The following is a 20,523-nucleotide window of genomic DNA, read 5'->3' as shown; positions in this document are numbered from 1 at the left end:
TATGCTATATTTTGTTTATATTCATGGGAGACCTACATTCTCCTAAAGAGAAATGGAGGAAGGTGGAGCAATGAAGGAATTGGGGAGTGGGAACAGAGAGTGGTGGAGTGTGGGAGCAGGAGGAGAGAAAGGAGGTAAATTGTGGCTAGGAAAATAAATAAATAAATAAATAAATAAATAAATAAATAAGATTATTAAACCCCATTAAGTGTTTTCTTTTAATTTGTTCTATGTCCATTGGGAAGGATGGCAATACTAAGGACAATGTTTCCTGATACTATCTCTGTAATAAAGACAAGAAAATTGAAGCTCAAGGAAACCAAGGAATTAATTCAAATCCCTCCACCTGAAAGGGACATGGAACCTGAACTTCAGGCTTTGACCTTCATATCCTACTTTTTTCAGAACTAGACTGATGTATCAGTTGTCTTCATCCATGTCACACAGGTTTCATGACACTTGGTCCATAATGAAATCAGCCCACTTTAAATGAGGTAAAGTATATATCACAAAAGGAAGAAAAAGAAAGAAATGTACTTTTAAGGTGCCAATCCTGTGTGTTCCTTTAATTTCCCTCTTCCTTCTGGCTATGGAGCAAGGAAACCTGAGATGAGTAAATGAGCTGTGGTAGAGCTAGAGGCCAGGCTGCTATCCCAAAAGGAGACACAGTTTCTCATATGCATTGTTCCATTCCTGCTTTTCACAATGGTGTGACCATTTCCTGAAGGATATTATTCACTCTTGATAATTTAGTAGGAGCAGGGAGGTCATCTTCATGTCTTCTTCCTCCCTCCCCTCCTTGTACATTATGTTTTAAATAATCAGAGTGAGAGGTACACTGAGAAGCTCTGGCAAGGTTGGTCCTTTGTTATTGCTCTTGTCTCATCACAGCCTGGGTTTGATAATAAACAGCTCAATGAGCTTTCTCATGTTCAATTCAGTTCTACTAGTCTCCATAATGAAAGGGAGATTTCCACACAATCCACTGCTGCTGATGTGGTCACTAGTTTGTAATTCCATATTCATAAGTAAATTACAATTTAAATAAGGTGTGAGCCATTATTTTTGTTACCTCCCTTTTTCATCCTTCTTTATCCTCCATGCTCTCTCCCAGAAGTGGCAGAGGCATTGTTAAATGGCTCACAGTTAACAATAAGCAACTGCATTCCAGGTGGTTGCTCTGTGTTTCTTGTCAGCCTGTTGATTGCAATGAAAAAGCTTTATGACAAGGCAAGCACTCTACCTGTGTTCTCAGCACACAACACTCACATCTAAGCCCAGGGCGCACACAATCTCAATATTTCATGATTTTATGTTTCTGCCTTTGCAACCTCACTAAAGCTTATGTCAATTTCATTAATGGGGGATATTTTGTAGAAAGAATTCTTGCTACAATCGTTTCTGCTCTGTCTTAGTTTAGAAGGTATTTAAGTACACAAATTTTACTTTTTTAAAAGAAAGTAAAAATATTACCCTATGGAAGAGATTTTTGGTCTGGAGAGATGGCTCAGTGGGTATTGTGCTAGGCTTAGGTGTATACATTTAAGACCTGAGTTAAATACTGGCAATAAATGCACAAAAATATTGGCATGGTTTGAGTGCCCATAATCCTAGCTTTGGGGAGGCAGAGACAAATGGATCCCAGGGGCTAGCTGACAGTCAGTCTACCCTGAATGATTTACAGGCCAGTGAAAGACCCTGTCTCAAAACAAGATAGACAGATGGCATCTAAGGAAAGACATTAAATGTGTCATCTGGCCTACACATACATATATACAAATGCAACCACACACACACAAATATGTCTCGTCTATCTCCACCAGCAAGAGAAACACGACCATGACTCTTCTTCAAGCAGTTTATTCAGGAACCTTGTACATCAGTTTCTTCCTTCTCCCAGCCCCTGAAAGCCCTTAAGTAGATACTCAGTGCCCAATCAGCTCATGCCATCTGGCAATCCCGGATAGACCACAGAAGGAGGAAGCACTTCCAAATAAGGCTTGTTTACAGCTAAGCTCGGACTACCTGGCATCTAGCCAGGCACCATCTTAGGGCTGTGGCTCTCCACAATTCCCCCTTTTTTATTTTATAGCACAACAGTTAAGGGTAGGGGTCTGATCTCTGAAAACAAGGGACAACATAATGGCCCCATGCCTAGGTATCAGCCAAGCTGGTGCCACACCAGTCTGATATCTTTTGTCAGAGATGGGATTATGATACCAACCCATATGCAATCAGACTTGCCCTTCAGGAAGTTCACACTTCATGTGCAGTACTATGTCTCGCAACCTGTGTGGAGGAAGTAAATTACTTAGCTTTTGAGTACCGTTAACCAAGCCTGAGGAGACTGCCCTGCATCCAGGGCTGCGAAGGCTTGTGCAATCATGGCATTACTTCTCCTCTGTGAAACCCTCATCCTGTAGATACACCATAAAGCAATGATACTGACAAGGATAAGCATTCCTCCCAGGGCACCCATCATTATTCTGACTAATATTACTAACTATAAAAAAGCACAAATTCCCTGGCAAACCAAAACTAACATTACCCTCTACAGGACTAATATCTTTATCTAAAGGCAAAAAAGGTAAATTTAAACTCAAATTGCTACTAAAAAATCTAGGGAAAACTTGAACAGAATGTCTGATTGGCAGTGGTTTCGGGAACACCGACAGAATCCCCCATCGGGGTTCTGCTGTCGTTTTGTTGATCAGCATCACCGTCATGATCATCGGCATCAGGTACATTGGTCTTCTTATGATTTTCGCCATCCTCAGAGGCAGGGACTCTTCTTGTCAGCCTTTCTGGAACCCACACCGGCTCTGATTGATCCTGTGGGAAAACACAAACAGACCCTCTCCTCCATGATAGCACATGGTCAGGACCCTTCCACAGTCCAGTAATGACATCCTTCCATTTTACCAATCCCTTAGTACAGGGAAGGGCACTATGATGGCGATCAGCAGCTGAACGCCCAACCACATCCAGTTGAAAACAATTAAGAGTCAAAAAGCTAAAGATATTCTTTCCTTGGGGGTGTGGCCTTGGCCTATTCCCCCTTTTTGTTTCCTTCAAGGTTCAATGAGCTCATTCAATGATACCTTGACCTTGAGGATTATAAGGAAGTCCATGCTTCAAATCTATATGCATTTGCTTGCAAAAGGCAGAAAAGGATACATCGGTATACGGTCCGTTATCTGTTTTCAGTTGTTGTGGCATGCCCCATGTAGCCCAAGCTTCCAAGCAGTGGGCAATTACATTCCTTGCTTTTTCCCCACTTAAGGAGGTAGCATGTATCACTCCAGAACAGGTATCCACAGATACATGCACATATTTTAATGTCCCAAATTCAGGAATATGAGTAACATCCATTTGCCATAACTTAAGTGGAGACAATCCGCTAGGATTTACTCCCCAAGCTAGAGGATGTAGGAAAGTAACACAATCCTTACAAGCCTTAACTATATCATGAGCAGCAGTACGGGATATACCAAAGCGGCATTGCAAAGTTTTAGAATTAACATGGAATTGTGAATGAAATTGTTGAGCTCTATCCAATGGAAGGGAGGTGAATGCAAACTGCATTCTGGTACGTTTATCCACTAAATCATTCTTTTCACTAATTGCTCCAGGCAGACCAGTATGCTTTCTAATATGCTGAATATAAAAGGGTTGTGAGCGCTTCCAAATAATTTTTTGTAGCTGGTTCACATAATTTTGAATGGGACTGTTTACCTTTATTTTTCCAGCGACTTCTAAATCCTTAACTAGATTAACCACATAATTAGAATCTGAGATCAAATTGAAGGCCTCAGGGACCTTTTAAACATTTCAAGAACTATTTGGAATTCCACTATTTGAGGTGATCCTGGTATAAATTGACAAACAACTGGGGCGATCTCCCCAATTACATAAGAACCACACCCAGTCTTGGATCCATCTGTAAAAATATTTACAGCACCCTTAATAGGTTCTTTACGAGTCACTCTTGGGAAAATTACTGGGTGCTCTTTAAATAAATTTAACATAGGATGTTTAGGATAATGATTATCTATATCCCCATCAAAGCTGCACTTTAGAATTGCCCACTCATCCAAAGATGCGACTAAAACTTTTATTTGAGCAGCAGAATAAGGAGTAACGAGCACATCAGGTTGACATCCAAAATACTGTAAACACTGTTGAATCCCCATCAAGGTGAGCGTAGCCACACTGGTGGGGTAATGCTCTACTGATTTATTCATTGAGCTTCCGGGATGGATCCACAACAACGGTGCTCCCTGCCATAGCACTCCTGTAGGCTGACAAATGGTAGCCAGAATACACAGCCAAATGGGTTGATTAGGGATGCATCGCATCAAGGACGCCGTACTCAATCCTTGTTCCACCTTTTGCAATGCCAATCGTGCTTCAACAGTCAGCATCTGAGGGGAATTTAAATCAGAATTACCAATTAATATATCATGCAATGGTCTCAACTCCTGATTAGACAATTTCAAAAATGACCACATCCAATTAATATCACCTAATAATTTTTGAAAATCATTTAAAGTTTGTAATGTATCTAATAAGTGTTATTTTTTGCAGCACAACACAATCTTTACTTATCTTAGCTCATAGTTAATAACACTACCCTGCTGGACCTTTTCTGGGGCTATGTATAATCCCTTCCTCTCCAAGGTCTTTTCCAAATCTCTATATGCTAAGTGCAGCAATTTCAACTCCTTACTAGTTAACAGAATGTCATCCATATAGTGGACACATCTCACAGCAGGGTATTTCTCTCTAATAGGAGCAATAGCATGATACACAAAACTACTCTCTTCAGAATTGTCCTCATCCGATATCATTGAGCGCTCCTCCTTCAACTGTTCTAACACCTCCTGCCCCTTCTCAATGGCTCTGCAACATCTCTGATCTTCCAAACAACTTCGAACAAGCCTCCAAATTGGTCTTGTCCCGGGCTTCACTGTCCCCTACCCCCAAGCAAAGTCTAGGTCTTTCCCAAGCTTATCCCAGCAGCTGGTGGTGAAATTACCTGAATCAGCAAACCAGGGGGCTACCACATCAACCTCTTGGATAAATCTCTCTAAAGTACTTTTCTTTAATTTCAATCCCTTAGACCGTAACAGCTCTTGAAGAGCAATGAAAATTGGTTTCGATGTTGTAGTTCCCATACTTTCACTTTAGGTTACCTCTGCTTTGTCCCAATCCCGGAACTTTGTTGCTCCTCACCAGAGACCTTACTGCCTCTTTACCGAGATCCTTAGCTTGCTCCCAACTTACCTGGGACTTACCACTCGACTGCCCTGACTGCAGGAAGTTCTGAGCCGTTCACCCTCGGAGGTTCCCTGTATGGGCCACCACTTGTCACATCTATCTGGACCAGCAAGAGAAACACGACCATGACTCTTTTCAAGCAGTTTATTCAGGAACCTTGCACATCAGCTTCTTCCTTCTCCCAGCCCCGAAAGCCCTTAAGTAGATGCTCAGTGCCCAATCAGCCCATGCCATCTGGCAATCCCGGATAGGCCACAGAAGGAGGAAGCGTGCCAGATGCCTCAAGCACTTCCAAATAAGGCTTGTTTACAGCTAAGCTCGGACTACCTGGCATCCAGCCAGGTGCCATCTTAGGGCTGTGGCTCTCCACACAAATATACTCACATTTTTATTTATACTATCATGCATGAGTAAGAACAAAGGTTTATTGATAAAGCAAAATGTCATTTCCATAAAACCACAGAAATCTGTGGTAAGAAAAAGAACTACAGACTGATATCCCTTATGAACATCGATGATAAAATACTCAATAAAATATTGGCGAACTGAATCCAAGAACATATCAGAAAAATCATCCACCATGATCAAGTATGCTTCATCCCAGGGATGCAATGATGGTTCAGCATACGAAAATCCATCAATGTAATCCACCATATAAACAAACTGAAAAAGAAAAACCACATGACCATCTCACCAGATGCTAAAAAGCCATTGACAAAATCCAACATTCCTTCATGATAAAGATCTTGGAGAGAACAGGAATAACAGGAACATATCTAAACATGATAAACGCAATATACACCAAACCAACTGCTACATCAAACTAAATGGAGAGAAACTCAAAGAGATTCCTCTAAAATCAGGAACAAGACAAGGATGTCCACTCTCTCCATATCTCTTCAATATTGTACTTTACGTTCTAGCTAGAGCAATAAGACAACAAAAGGAGATCAAAGAGATACAAATTGGAAAGGAAGAAGTCAAACTTTCACTATTTGCAGATGATATGATAGTCTACATTAGTTACCCGAAAAACTCTACCATGGAACTCCTACAGCTGATAAAGCCTTCAGCAAGGTAGCAGGATACAAAATTAACTCAAAAAAATCAGTAGCCCTACTATATACAGATGATAAATCCAATGAGAAAGAAATCAGGGAAACATCACCTTTCACAATATCCACAAGCAACATAAAATATCTTGGGGTAACACTAACCAAAAAAGTGAAAGACCTGTACAATAAGAACTTTGAGACTTTAAAGAAAGAAATTAAAGAAGATACCAGAAAATGGAAAGATCTCCCATGCTCTTGGATAGTAGAATTAACATAGTAAAAATGGCAATCCTGCCAAAAGCAATCTACAGATTTAATGCAATTCCCATCAAAATCCCAACACAGTTTTTCACAGATATTGAAAGAACAATACTCAACTTTATATGGAAGAATGATTTTCTTGATGTGTGTTCTTGGGTTCCATCTACAAGTATTTTATTGCATATTTTTGCATCAATACTCATGGGGGAGATTGGTCTGTAGTTCCTTTTATGTTGCACCTTTGTGTAGTTTGTGTATCAGAGTAACTGTAGTCTCACAAAAAGAGTTTGACAATGGTCCTTCTGTTTCTATTGTGTGGAACAATTTGAGCAGTATTGGTATTAGCTCTTCTTTAAAATTCTGGTAAAATTTTGTGCTGAAGCCATTTGGCCCTGTGCTTTCTTCTTCCTTCCTTCCTTTCTTTTTTTTTCTTTTGGTTGGGATACTTTCAATGACTGCTTCTATTTCCATAGGCATTATAGGTCTCTTTAAATTGTTTATCCTGTCTGGATTTAATTGTGGTAATATTACTTATCCAGAAAAGTGTCTAATTTTTTAAAAAAAATATTTCAATTTTGTGGAGTACAGGTTTTTGAAGTATGACCTGATGATTCTCTGGATTTTCTCAGTGTCTGTTATCATGTCTTCCTTTCTATTTCTGATTTTGTTAATTAGATATTCTTTCTCTGGCTTTTGGTTAATTTGGTTAAGAGTTTCTCTAGCTTGTTGATTTTCTCCAAGAACCAACTCTTTGTTTCAAATTGATTCTTTATACTGTTTTCTTAGTTTCTCATTTATTGATTTCAGCCCTCAATTTGATTATTTGTTGTTGCCTACTCTTCATGAATGACTTTGCTTCTTTTTGTTTTAGACTGTGCAGGTGTGTTCTTGATTATATAGTGTGAGATATCCCCACATTCTTTATGTAGGCATTTAGAACTATGAACTTTACTCTTACCACTGCTTTCACATAGTCTCATAAGTTTGGGTATATTTTTTATTCATTTTCATTGAAATCTATAAATGCTTTTATTTTTTCTTTATTTCTTCCTTGATGCAGCAATTCTGTTTCCATGAGTTTGTAGGCTTTCTGTAATTTATGTTGTTGGTATATTCTAACTGTAAGTGATGGTGATCTGATAAGATACAGGTGTTATACCAGTTTTTCCCATCTATTAAGATCTGTTTTGGGAGAAAGTATGTGGTCAGTTTTAGATAAGGTTCCATGATGTGCTGAAAAGAAAGCATACTCTTTTGTGTTTGTGTAGATTCTCATAAAAATGTCCATTAATCCCTTTTGAGCCATAACATCTGTTAGTTCCATTATTTCTCTGTTAATTTTCTGTTTGGCAGATCTTTCCATTGGTGAGAGTAGTGTTTAAAGTCTCCCACTATTAGTGTGTGGGTTTTGATGTGTGGTTTAAGCTTTAGTGATATTTCTTTTACATATGTGGGTGCTCTTTTATTTAGGGCATAAATATTCCAAGTTGAAACTTCATCTTGATGGATTTTTCCCTTTAATGAATATGAAATGCCCGTCTACATTTCTTTTGACTAATATTAGTTTGAAGTCCATTTTGTTAGATATTAGTATAGCTATATCAGCTTGTTTCTTAGGTCCATTTGATTGGAAAATCTTTTCCCAAAATTTACTCTGAGGAAATATCTGTCTTTAAACTTGAAGGGTGGCTCCTGTTTTTTGTAAACATTCTGTTAGCCTTTGTCTTTTTATTAGTGAATTGGGTCCATTGATATTGAGATATTAGTGACCAGTGATATCCAATTCTTAATGAAGAGCCCAAACCCTCACCAGCTCTCTGCTTTTTCAGCCATGACTGGCTGTAGAATAGATCCAGTAAGATACAGTGCCCAGACTCAGCAGGATGTGCTAAGACAACCCCCCCAACCTTGCCCTAATTACTGGGAGGGAATGGCCAGATATTCTCCATGTAGTAAGGAACCAGTCAGAAGTTAGCTGGAGGGCTCTGGATGTATTTTACTGATAATAGTGGAATTCTGTATATAGCAAAGACCCTCGAATGGCTTCCAGGTATAGCAACCTTTCCACAGCTGCAGCTGACCAATCATCTTAGTAAAGGATTCCCCAGCCCAGCAACAATCCTGAGACTGTTACTATGCAACTAGCAGACCCCCAGAACCCTTTGCTCTACCCCCAATATATGCCCTGCCCCACTTCAGCTCTGGGTCCCTCCTACTCCACCTGCTGTGTCAGACAGACAGAGTACCCGAGTTAACTGGTAATAAAAAAGACTCTTTGATTTGCATAGGATCTGGTCTCTAGGTGATTTAAGGGTACAGATTTAAGCACAACACTTATTTTTTGGTTTTGTTGGTGGTCATGGTAGTGTGTTGTTTTCCTTCTTTGTAATTTTCTAGGTTGGGATTATCTATTGCCTATATTTTCCTGGGTGCAGAAAACTTCCTTGGGTTGGAGTTTTCCTTCAGTGCTTTCTAAAGAGCTGGGTTTGTGGTTAGGTATTATTTAAATCTGGGTTTTTTCATGAAAAATATTTTGTCTCTGTCTATGGTGATTAAAAGATATTCTGAACACAGTAGTTTGAGCTGGCATCTGTGGTCTCCTAGTGTCTGCATAACATTTGTCCAGGACCTTCTCCTTTCAGAGTCAGGTGTTATTCTGATAGCTCTCTTCTTTATGTTACTTGGGCTTTTTCCTTTGAAACGCTTAACATCATTTCTTTATTTTGTATGTTAAGTGTTTTGATTATTATGTTTCAAGGAAACTTTTGGGGGTGGAGTTCTGGTCTATTTGATGTTCTGTAAGCTTCTTGTATCTTCCTAGGCATTTCCTTCTTTAGGTTGGGAACGTTTTCTTCTATGACTTTGTTAAATATATTTTCTGTATCTTTGAGTCAGTATACTTCTCCTTCTTCTATCCCTATTATTCTTAGGTTTGGTCTTTTCAGGATGTTCTAGATATCCTGGACATTTTGTGTTATGACTTTGTTGGCTTTAACATATTCTTTGGCCAATGAATCTATTTCATCTATTGTATCTTTAACTCTTGAGATTCTCTCTTCTATCTCTCATATCATTTGTTTATGCTTGCATCTGTTTTTTTAACCAATTTTTGCACTTCCATAATTACCTTGGTTTGTGTTTTCTTTATTGATTCTATTTTAATTTTTAAGTTTTGAACTGTTTTCTTCACCTGTTTGGTTATTTTTTTAGGCATCCTTGACTGTCTTTAAGCTATTTATTTATTTCTTCCATTTTTTTTGTCCTTTCCTTGATTTCTTTAAGGGAATTTTTCATTTCCTCTTTAAGGACATCTATGATCTCCACAAAGTTATTTTTAAGGTTCTTTTCTTCTGCTTCATCTGCCTTGGGATGTTCAGGTCTTGCTGTTGCAGAACCACCAGGCTTTTGGGATGCCATTTTGCTCTTTATGTTTTTGAACATATTCTTGTACTTCTGTCTACTTGTCTCTTTCTCCAGTGAATGCAGGAGGTGCCTTTTCCTCTAGGTCCAATGGTGCAAGTGGTGTCTGTGTCTCCAGGAGCTGCTGATGCTGTTGGGATGGTTGAGTTTGTGGAAGGCATGGGACTTGTAGATTACAGGGTTCCACGGAATGGTGGGGTGGTGGAGTAGCCTGCCCACAGGAGTCTTACCAGATGACCAGCTAGTGGGGCTGCAATTAGTGGGGGAGGGACAAAGGATTGCCCTGGGGCCTAGGGCTTAGAGACAGAGCTGTTGAATCAGGAGATCAGTCACTCACCTCTTTCACTAATTGGTTTAAGCAGTGTTTGACCCTTGGGAGCTGCTGTTGCCTAGGGGTGGTAGAGATAAGAGAAATTTATAAGTTTAATAAATTAAGGATCACTGAAACTTCTGTAGGGGGTTTGTTTCCTTAGTGGCTGAGTATCTGGGTGCTGGAATTTGCCAGACCTGGGCTGCACATAAACTCTCCTGTGTATGAAGATTTAAACTTTGGACAGACTGCTAATTCTTTCAAAGACTCCATGTTCTCACCAGTGCAGCATAAACACAATACATTTCTTATACCTAATGTGAAGATGAAATGACCAATATTTTGCAAGGCTCTAGATAGAGTTCTTGTCAGGCAGCAAAATTTAAAATAATAAAATGCTTAAAATGGGGTTAATCTACCAATAAATTTAAAGGTGGCTCATCATTAGAAATATTTAAATATGCACATTTTAATATCATTTCATAAGTGGCCATAATTAAAGTGTCACAAGATCTGTCATAGAAATTGTGATGGGCAAGGCAATGACTGACTCATTAAAGGAGACATCTTATTTCCACAAAGAACTCTCTGTCTTTGTCTCTGTCTCTGTCTCTGTCTCTGTATCTCTCTCTCTCTCTCTCTCTCTCTCTCTCTCTCTCTCTCTCTCTCTCTCTCTCTCTCTCTCCTGCATGTGCCTGTGCTCTTTCTCCTGTGAATAGTAATCCCTAATTTCCTGTATGTGTGTTGATATTCCCAGAAGACATTTTTAAGAGACTACAAGTAGATCATGGTGAAAGGAATTGGATTTCACACTCCTTTGTTCTCAGTCATGCTTCCTACTTGCCCAACACATTCAGTGGGCCACCCTAGCAACATCAGCTTTGCTTCTTCCCTGAAGCTTCTGGAGGAATTAAGAAGGTAGTTGGAGATTGTTCTGACTCTTTTCTATACATTTAGATGCTGTCCTATACTCCAGCCTTAGCTCTCACAGTTTCTTGCTTGTGACTGTGACGTCTGTTTCTCATTTATGAAATGATGCCTCAATGGTTTAGTGTGAAAGCTAAGTGAGAAGTTCACTTTAAAATGGATTTTATTTTTTAGCACCATACACTATAATACCTAAAAAAGATAACACCTGCATGTCAACTCAGGCAAGGCAACAAAGTGCCTCAAAATTCTTATGAAACATCTCAAGATACTGAGCTACAGTTGAGAGAGCTGATGGTAATAGCTATTTTTCTTTTTATTTATGAGATTATCATTATATAATTTCTTCTCTCCCTCCAAACACTCCCCACACCTGTCCTTGCTATCTTTAAAATTCATGGTCTTTTTTCATTAGGTGTTATTATGTATGTAGAGTTTAATATATATATATATATATATATATATATATATATATATATATATATTCAGTCTGTATGTTGAGCAAGCAAGTTCCTTAAACCAATTATTCTAAGTCTAAGTGTTCTCTGGAGGTATCTTGCCAATGTACTGAAAGTTTCTAATTAGTTGACTATCAGTTAAATGGGAATGTTGGTTGCTCATTTAATCAAGTGAGAGTCATTTGGCAGAGAAGTTAAACCAAAGGAAAGAAGAAAGGCGAAGAACGAAGTGAGTCTGCCTATGAACAATAAACACCATCTTCTGTTGGTGTGTGCAGGTACATGCTTGGGGTACTGGCTCTGTCTGTCTGGTTGGCCATGTACTGATAACAAAGCTCAACTTGATGACCATCCTGTCATTTCATTTAGATACCACCTAGGAAGAAGAGCTCAGTGATAGACAAATATGATTTGATTCAAGATGGATAAGTTTTCAACTAGATCACTTCTCAGTACCATGCAGACATGGATGCAGGTGAGCATTTGAGAAAGATGTTACCTTCACAACTTCAGACATAAAGACCCAGATAGGATGCTACACTTTGCTTCCATTCTCCAGATCACATGATTTACTAGGAAAAATGGCATGGGATGCACTTCATCTTATAGCTATAACAAATAATTCTGAAGTTAAGGGCCTCCGTTGCTCTTCCAACGGATGCATGTTCAGTTCCTAGCATCCATGTCAGGTGGCTTACAACCTACTCTAAGCCATGTTCCAGGTGATCCAAAGTTTCTGTACTGTGTGAGTATCAACACTCATGTGCACAGTGTTCTCTGCCTCTAATACACAAGCACATACAAATGCACACAGGATTGAAAATAAGATAAATGTTTGTCAATAATATATTTTATAAGGTAAGGGAGATTACTTGCTGTTAAGAGCACATACTGCCCTTCCAGGGTACCTGGATAAAGTTACCAGAACCCATGTTGGGCAGTTCACAGCTGTTGTTGGTTGTTTTTACTCTTTGCTTTTTGGGTGGCCTGCTGACCAGCTCCCAAATCAATATACATGGATACTTATTATTACTTATAAATGTCCAGTCTTATGCATGGTCCCCTGGAGAAGGAGAATGGGTCAGGATCTCCTGAGCAAATTGGGAGCATGGAAGGAGAGGAGAGGGAATTGGGAGAAAGAAAGGGGGAAGAAGAGGAGGGGAGAGGAGAACATGAGGTAGCAGGAAGATTGAGCAGGGGAAAGAATAGAGGAGAGCAGGATAAGGGAGCCATTATAGTTTTAAAGAGAAATCTGGCACTAGGGAGATTTCCAGAGATCTACAAGGATGACACCAAATGGCAATGTAAGCAATAGAGGAGAAGCTACGTTAAATGCTGTTCCCTGATAATGAGATTGATGACTACCTTATACGCCATCCTAGAGCCTTCATCCAGTGGCTGATGTAAGCAGAGGCAGACAGCCACAGTTAAACACTGAACTGAACTCCTGGAACCTAGTTGCAGAGAGAGAGGAGTGATGAGCAAAGGGATCAAGACAAGGCTGGTGAAACCCACAGAGACAGCTGACCTAAATAAGGGGGAGCTCATGGACCCCAGACTGATGGCTGAGAGGCCAGCATGGCACTGATCCAGACCCCCTGAACATGGGTGTCAGTGAGGAAGCCTCAGAAATCTATGGGGCCTTGGGTAATAGATGAGTATCTATCCTAGGTGCATGAATGAGCTTTGGGAGCCCATTCCACATGGAGAGATGCTCTCTCAGCTTGGATACATGGGGGAGTGCCTAGGTCCTGCCTGGGATAATGTAACAGACTTTGTAGATCCCCCATGGAGGGCCTCAACCTCCCTGGGGAGCAGAGGGGGGAATGGGCTGGGAATTTGGGGGGGGCTTGGTGAGGGTGGAAAAGGGGGGAGGGAGAGGGAGCTGGGATTGGCATGTGAAGCAAGCTTTTTACTAATTTAAATAAAATTTTTTAAAAGAAAAAAATTAAATGTCCAGTCTTAGCTTGGCTTGTTTCTTGCCAGCTTTTCTTAAATTATCTCATCTCTTTTTCCCCTGGACTTTTACCTTTCTCTATTTACTTATTATTCTATGGCTGGCTGTATAGCTGGGTGGCTGGGCCCTTGTTTTCTCCTCTCCTCCTTTTCTCATTCCTTTATGACTCTCCCCCCAGATTTCTCCTATCATTCTCTCTGCCTGCCAGTCCTGCCAATTTTTCTCCTGCCTTGCTCTTGGTCATTCAGCTCTTTATTAGACCAATCAGGTGTTTTAGACAGGCAAAGTAACACAGCTTCACAGAGTTAAACAAATGCAACATAAAAGAATGTGTCACATCCTTGTAGCATTAACATAAAATTTTCAGAGCATAAATAAATGTAACACATCTTAAAATAATATGCTATAACACACAACTATCTATATAACTCCAGATCCCTGGTATTAGTAGCTCTGTCCTCTGTGGGAACCTATACATACATGCATGCATGCACACGTAGACACAGCAATATGCACAAAATTAAAATAAAGCTAAATTCCTCAAAACAAATATGTTTTAGTACATATTATGTACCAAATATCCAGGATCCATGCTGTCACTGACTATACAAGGCATGGAAGCTTCTTTTGCAGTTGTATTGATGACTACAAACTCACAGTTGAGAATGAGAGACATAGAAACAGTCTAGATAGGAAGCATTGAAGAGAACTCTTAAAATTTTGATAGGGATGCTCAAGTGTAGCTCTTCACAGTTGGTGGCATCTGGAGGGGATGATGGTGGGGAGGACTCAGTTTTATTTAAGGGGCTTCCCACTGGGAGTGTGACTATGTCTCGGTGAATACATTGAGAACACAAACTCTACTTGGTAGTATTTTTTTCTCTTCCATTTTCTTCTTCTTTTGTTTTGAGGATGTCATAAGGGTGGGAGGCAGGACTGAGAAGTGAATGTGATCAGGGTGCAATATATGAAATTTACAAATAGAAAATAAAAGCAATATGTTAAAATAAAAAAACTTACTTGTAATGTAACCTGATTTAAACTAGATGGAAAGTTCCTAAATTATGTATACAATGTTATGTTCATTTTCTTCTCTACAAATAAAGAGAGCATCAGAAAGTTTAGAGATCTTGCCTAAGACTGGGGTAGTAAATAAGATCCAAGCTTCAGGTCCTCAGTTGCTAAATAGAATGTTATACCTAGCATGTGGAAAGATCAGGAAGTCTACAAAATCACAACTCTGAAGGATGAAAGTCCAAGATCCAGATGCTGGGATGACAGGTTTCCTCTGAAGTTCTCTTTCCAGGGCTGCCAACTTTTCTTTGTTGTTGTCATGGACACTTTCCTCTCTGCAGGTGCAATCCACAGGCCTGTGTGTACAAGCCTCCTCTCCTCATACAGAAATGATCTTTGGGTTATGACCTCCTTAACCATGTCACTTTAACTCAACCACTGCTTTAACATGCCTGTCTTCAAATGAATTCATGGCATGTGGGACTTCTGGTTAGGATTTCAACAAATGTCATTTGGGGATGAGGTATATTATTCATCCCGGAATAATCTTATGACTCCTATTGCTAAAATGATCTACTTATATTGAGCACTGGGTGGCTGTTTAAGGGACTGAGTACACAAATAAATGTAACAGCTCTGACCCCACTGTGCTGGTGGCTGGCTCAGGCCATTCTATAAGTTCATTTTGAAAATTGTAGAGTGTTTGTTATTTTGTGCTTTATCAACATCGAATCTTGTTTAGGTGGAATTAGAAAGCTACACAGCTGGTTTTATTTGACTGGAAATTCAGAGGCATTCCCAGACAAAGCATTCTTCTTTCACAAAAAGAAAAGTATCATAAACCCACAAGTTTCAAAGATGCCATAAGAGAAATTGATACCTGAGGGATCCTGAGGAGTTTTCTCATAAGAAAGTGAGAAACAGGGTGAGGTTTAGGTAGAAGTTATCAAGAAAGATAACTTGAAACAGCTTCATTCAAAATGAATTTAAATCTGGGATCAGGGTTTGGGAGAAGGGAAAGTAGCAGAACATTTAAATACCTAGCAGACTAACACAAAGAGACAGCTATACACACTAGCACTTCCCTTCCAGTCTTAAAGTGTCTCATTCAAAGACAGGCCATGATTAAAATCAGCAAATGCCCCTTTTTTCCAGACAGGCAGCACAAATGAACTAGTTGTATCTTCTAACATTCCACTAGTTAGTTTTCTTAAAACATGGAAGGGAGACTAAAGAGGACCACTTAAATGCCCACATAAAGGATGGGAAAGATAGGGGCTCCCATTTATTAAGAACCTGCTATGTGCTATCATTGCACCTGATAGTCACTGCATATTAAATATTTGTGGTCACTGTTTTATATGGAATTGTTCATTTATCTTCAAAAGTTTATCTGGTTGCTTCTATTATAATCCTGACCTTATGAATGAAGATAAAATGTCAGGTAGAAAAAATATTAATCAAACCACAAACAGGATTTGGGCACATGCAGAATGTTATAGAAAAGTGGTGCTTAAATACTGTAAGACTGAGCTTTCAATGATCTCATTTGTTCTTCTAAACAGCTGTGGTATCTGCAGGCATGACTTCTTCATGGGGAAGAAAACAATCAGAAAAGTCTGTGAAACAATCTACTCTAATTCCTGAAGCTATCAAGACCCATGCCTACCATGCATCGCTTCTTTTTTTTCCAAGAATGTCACACCACCCTTTCCTATGTATCCCCCAGGAAGCATGATGAAGGAATTTTACACCAATATAAAAACATTCTTTTGTTCTTTGGAAATGAAAGCACTATTCTTAAATGAAATAGAACTTCTGATTAGAATATTTATAAAGGTTAATGAGAAACAAGATGAACTGAAAACCAGCAGGGAAATATTCCCAGATGTAAATAACAAACTTCTATAGTTCTAATTATATAAGAAACTATCCCAAGCATAAAGTCAATTTATTTTCATCAGATACAAGGGGATCATCAGCAGAGTAAGACTTCCTCCCTTTTCTGTCTGTACTTTGTGAGGTTCTGACTTTGGTGCCCACTGTTTCCTGCACAGGTAAACAGTTATGGATGGCTGGGGAGGTGGCTGAGAGCAGAATGACAGTCACCACTGTTACAGTGAAGAACTCCGCAAAAAGACCTTTGGGGAATTTTTGTTGAGTCTTTTTTTTTTTATCAGATCGTAGGAAAAGACAACAATGAGTGGGGTTGAATCTGCTGTATTAAAGTAAAAACATTTTTGGAAAACTGACATGCTGTATTCTCCAGAGGCTTTCTACATTATAGGGTCATGATCCCTGAAGCAACGGCTCTGGGGACATCTAACCATCACCAAAGGCAAGTGATGGGGGATGTCCTTCTGTATATATGATTCTCTTATTGGTTGATGAATTAAACACTGTTTGGCCAATGCAGGCAGGAAAATAGGTGGGACTAGGAGTCGAGGAGAATTCTGGGAAAGGTAGGCAGAGAGAGACCGCAAAGGGATGCCATGTAGAGACCAGGAAGATGGGATATGCCAGGTGTTCTTTGGTAAGATAAGGCCATGTATAAGTACAAAGACATATAGAAATGGGTTAATAATTAAGGCAGACTAGCCAATAAGGAACTCTAGCCATCAGCCAACAGTTTCATAATTAATATAAGTCTTTGTGTGCTTATTTGGGGCTAATGGTTGTGGGATCAGGCTGGAAAGAAAGCTATAGCAACAGAGAAGCTTCATGTTATAGTATGACATAAACATGTGCTATTCAATAGAGAATCCAGTAATGATCAATCCTCTTGGCCCATGAGGACTCTTATCATAAGATTCAAGCCCTGCCATAACTATCAAATCAATTTGATTTTATACTGATAAAGAAAATACAAACTTGTCCTTGCCGGGCTTTGGTGGCGCACACATTTAATCCCAGCACTCGGGAGGCAGAGGCAGGTGGATCTCTGTGAGTTCGAGGCCAGCCTGGTCTCCAAAGCGAGTGCCAGGATAGGCTCTAAAGCTACAGAGAAACCCTGTCTCGAAAAACCAAAAAAAAAAAAAAAAAGAAAAGAAAAAAAAATACAAACTAAACAGGATCTGATACAAGCTTCCCATATGTCAGAGGGCAAACAAAATACAATGCTCTTTATTTAAGACCCATGCCAGTATCTGTTTTCTACATCTGCTTCTATCTCAGCTTTCTGGACCTTCACTGCATCTCAAATACCAGACATAGAAATGCAATGAATGTCATCACCTTCCACTTGTTGCCTGCCCAACTCATCATTTGTCTTTCTCAATTTCTGTTGGGTACCATTGTTACTGAGGTGTACATCCCCAAATAAGACTCAGACTAAACACCTTCTTGGTCACTACTGCCAATTCTATGTTCATAGCATCCCTAGATCCAGTCCCTTACTTGGAATTGAGTATCAAAATTTGCCTGTGTCTAAACAAATAAGATCACTACCCTACAGCACATCACTGTGAACCTATTAAATGTGAGGTGCTGGTTCAGGTACCCAGGATGGGAAAGGGAATACTATTCTTAAGCAGATTTTACTACAAGGAGAAATTAACAAGAAATGACTGTCAGACAGATAGGAATGATAAGCCCAACTCAAGGAAAGGAGACAGTGCTCAATTGGAAGAAAAGACAAATGAATGTCTGAGCAATGGCAGCCTGGTTTTCTTTAAACCAGTCCTGACAACTGACCTATTAGTTCTTAAGGGCCTAAGAATAAGTAGTCTAGGCTTCTACCAAATACTCACTGTAAAACTGGTGCCCTAAATTTACGCCTTACCATCATGCTTCCTTCTTGTGATTAATAAAATAAAGTGTCATTCTCATTCTCCCATCAGACTCAACAACATGCCTTGATTTCATGAGCTCTTGCAAAAAGAAATCACAGAGAAGAACAGTCTCCTAGTACAGGTAATTTCACCCTTAACTGATAATATACAGGGAAAGCTTATGCAGAGAAGCAAGAAAAAGAATACAGCACAAAGGCCACTGGGTGGAGGTAATTCAAATGGGTTGTGTTAAAATGGAAATCACATAAATATTAGAATTGTGCTCTTCTGGGCAAAGGCTCTGCAGAACAAATTGTCAATAGGAATGAATTTTAATCACTAGTTTATACCCTCTGAGTTGCTTGAAAACCTAACAGACTTGTAGCTAAAATGTAGCACTATTGTCATGAAAGAGCAACTAAGAATTCTGCAGGGAACATTTCCTACTGGAAAGCTTAAGTTTGCCTCATTTTGTGAAACCAAGTTATTCTAACCATGAGGCAGAAATTGTCTAATTTATTTATCTGCAAATGTTAACAAACTATTTAAAACCTAAATGCTGAATGGCAGCACTAACAATTTAGTCTCTCCTTGGGGTGAATGCAAATATCAACATGAAATCTGATATTTGTACTCACAGTTTTTTCTCCATTTTTATGAATATAATGATTTCTTTTTAAATTAGTTGGGTCCTGAAAATATAGTTAAGCCAACCAAGAGACCCAATGTGCAGGTGCCTGTAGGAATGTTGAGATAAAGAAAAACTGTTGAAAGGCCTCCACATAGCTTCACTTTCCTAGTTTCAATACTTTGCTGTCACATCCCCCCCCCCTGTCAACCAGCTAGGAAGTACAACTGGGGCAGTGGTCTGCTCATTAGTAGGAGAATGTCTCTGATACTAGGAAGACTTAGATAATCAATCATTATGTTCTTAGCATTTAGTAAGCTAAAAATCTACATCTTATGAGCCTCTGGGTGCTATGAGAGAAAAGAAAATGACCTTTCTAGCCAGTTCTCAAAAGTATTCTTCTTCTGTTCAAATAACACAAAACCATGGCTTTCTATAAAGTCAAAAGTAAATTTACTCCCTAGACTAAGCACGGTGGAGTCTACTGGTATTCATGAAACTCCCAGTTCCCGTCATTTCAATTTTTCCTTGGTTAAAACAGCATCTTCAAAGGCTATCCCCTAAAATCAAATGTTATTTTCTATAGAGAGTCTTTCTTCTACAGATTAACCTGTTTCACTTTTGATTTTCTTCTCAATGACTGTCCTATTCTGGAGAAAGAATGTAAGAAAAACAGGTAAGTGTTGTTTTAGGAAAAAATGGAAAAAATGAACTGGAACATCGCATGGGGGGACCAAGAAAAAAGGCAGAAAAATGTCAGATTAGGGCAAGAAATAATACAGGACTTAAATATGGAGAGACATTCAAAGGAAAATAGTGACTTGCACTATAAAAGAAGGCTACAGCAATAAAATGTACCCACACTGATATCACTTTGAGACAACTATGGAAAATTCTCCCTGTAACCTTAACAACCTAAGGAGCAAACAATAAACCTGGAAAATCATCGAATAATGTTAGATATATCAGATCCTAGAAACCAAGGCTATAAGAAGCAATGAGTGCCAAACCCTGAACTGTGTCTTATGGGTGTGACATCCTGAATGGCTAGGTCAAGGCCATCTTCAGAGCTATTTCTGTAATAACCAGCCCAGAAAGATGAAGGGATGTGTCCCATGGGCAATGAGTGCTTCCATCACTGCAATGCAAGACGGTGGGATTCTGAAACTTGATGCTTTGTGTCTACAACAAAATCCATGACCATGGCCTCCATACAGTCCCTACTGTGGCCCATGACTACATCTGTGTAGTGTGTGGGATGGGGTTGGCACAGAATAATGTTTATGAGGTTTAGTGCCCCATGACTAATAAGTTATTTTGTGTCAGAGCTGGTGAAAAGGTTCAATATGTAAATTGCTTCCTTTCAAAGCATAAAAATCTGAATTCAATCTCTAGCATCCATGTAAAAGATCTGGGCCCAGAGATGAGTGGCTAATTCCAAGA

Source organism: Cricetulus griseus, chromosome 4, assembly GCF_003668045.3.
Source record: "Cricetulus griseus strain 17A/GY chromosome 4, alternate assembly CriGri-PICRH-1.0, whole genome shotgun sequence".
Classification (NCBI taxonomy): domain Eukaryota; kingdom Metazoa; phylum Chordata; class Mammalia; order Rodentia; family Cricetidae; genus Cricetulus; species Cricetulus griseus.
The sequence above is the reverse complement of the archived record's forward strand: the minus strand, read 5'-3'. Positions refer to the sequence as shown.